General features: G+C 33.0%; 1 protein-coding gene across 1 annotated transcript in view; it reads left to right on the top strand.

Annotated features, from left to right (window-relative positions):
- Positions 1-1,892, top strand: part of tie1 (tyrosine kinase with immunoglobulin-like and EGF-like domains 1) — a gene marked incomplete in the record, with an annotated part of 31,646 nt that overhangs the window by 21,636 nt on the left and 8,118 nt on the right.

Below are 1,892 nucleotides of genomic sequence, written 5' to 3'. Positions count from 1 at the left end.
TATATATATATATAACGAATGTCCAGGGTCTTTCACAACTAAGTGCGCTACCTTTGCAGCTTGGAAAACACACACAATAGGAAGGGTGAGTTAAAAAACAGAGCTTTGATCCTGTGTTTCATACAGAAACACACAAACATGCGCTCAAAAAAACTACTCTTTTAGGAGTTATAATATTATGACTTTGTTCTTGTGATATTATGACTTTATTGTCATACAGTTTTTTATCGTAATATTATGACTTTATTCACATTATATTATGACTATCTCGTAATTTTGACAAAACAAATCTTGTAGTGTGGTCTTAATAATCCGTCGTAGGGGTGCATCACGGTAAAATAGAAAAAAAAAATTAAAAATCAAACACTGTTGTTCACAGTGTTTAGCTGTGTGTGGGCTACTATGGAGTTTAACGTCAAAGCTTATTTTATTAAAAACATTTGTCTCATCGGATTTGCTTGATTTGCACCTCACAGTCTAATTGCTTTTTTGGTATCAGTTTCCATTTTCCTGCATCTAATAAATGCCAAAYTCAGTGGTTTGACTTCAGTTTTGTTAACTCAAAGATTGATAACGTATAAGAAAGTAAGTCTAGTGCATGAATCACATTAGTGAGAGCATTAGCCTAATTTAGTCCTGAAATATAAACTTAAATAGTTCAAAGTGCCCACCCACCAGTGTACTTTTGGTTATTTGAATATTTACAGAAGTAGAGAATTTAAGCCAATGTAAAGCAGCAGAGTCTGATACCAATGTTTCAAACAACTGCATTCTCACAGGGGAATATTATTACAGATTTTTGGGAACACTTTCTTTCTTTCCTTCTTTCCTTCTTTCTTTCTTTCTTTCCTTCTTTCTTTCTTTCTTTCTTTCTTTCCTTCTTTCTTTCTTTCTTTCTTTCTTTCCTTCTTTCTTTCTTTCTTTCTTTCGTGTCATGGAAAAAGTAAAACCTAAAGAAATGGTTGAGGGGAAAAGTAAGAAACATTGTGAGCAGTAAAGCAGGGAGGAAATCAAGCACATCAAACTTTTAGAGAATAACATAAAGCTAGAAGCAAGTATGTTCTTTAATGGAAGAAAAAAAATTAGCATATAATTTATAAGCCTTCTTCCTGCACCACCTCTCAGTTTAGTATAGGAAGGCTGTTAAAGGATATTTTATTACAAAAAGGGAAGTGCATGCATGGCTCGCAGAGGAGATGTGATATGATTTAGTTTGATATCATTTCCCATCCTCATCTTACTGAAATCTGGGAATAATTTACTCTAATAACTTAATGGAAGAATATAATCCAGAGGAATTTATCACTGAACTGTTTATGGCAAGAAAGGAGGACAAATATATTTTATAGAGCCAAATCAAGTCAAGAGAAGAATCAAATCTGTGCAGTTTAACTGTTTTCTTTTTCTTTTTTGTGACTTCGTTTAGTTTCTTAGTTTTTATTTATTTATAAAGCCCCCTTCATACTAAAAGCAGCTCAAGGTGCTATACATTATGCACAATAAACCCATAATATAAAACAACCAACAACAACACCCCCCCCCCACACACACACACACCAAAATAACAATACTAATAAACTGATACAGTACGCTACCAAAAATGTGGATTAACATATCTTATRGGCCTTTTTCCTGCACTAACTCACAGTTTAGTTTAGGAAGATTGTTTAAAACTATATTTTATTGTTTGCATTCATCTCTGTAAAAGAGAAAAACGACTTCAGAATCTCTCACATCCATTGTTGCTCCTGTTTCAGTATTTTTCGAAATGCGATGATGCCACAAAATTCAAAATGGTTTTATTTGTTCCTAATGTAGTGATATGCTGTTTTGTCGATGTTACGGACAATGCTATATCATAAATACCTCGTAATTATTAGCATAACAAAAGG

Source organism: Austrofundulus limnaeus, unplaced genomic scaffold (genome assembly GCF_001266775.1).
Source record: "Austrofundulus limnaeus strain Quisiro unplaced genomic scaffold, Austrofundulus_limnaeus-1.0 Scaffold365, whole genome shotgun sequence".
Lineage (NCBI taxonomy): Eukaryota > Metazoa > Chordata > Actinopteri > Cyprinodontiformes > Rivulidae > Austrofundulus > Austrofundulus limnaeus.
This window is presented reverse-complemented; position numbering and strand designations above follow the sequence as displayed.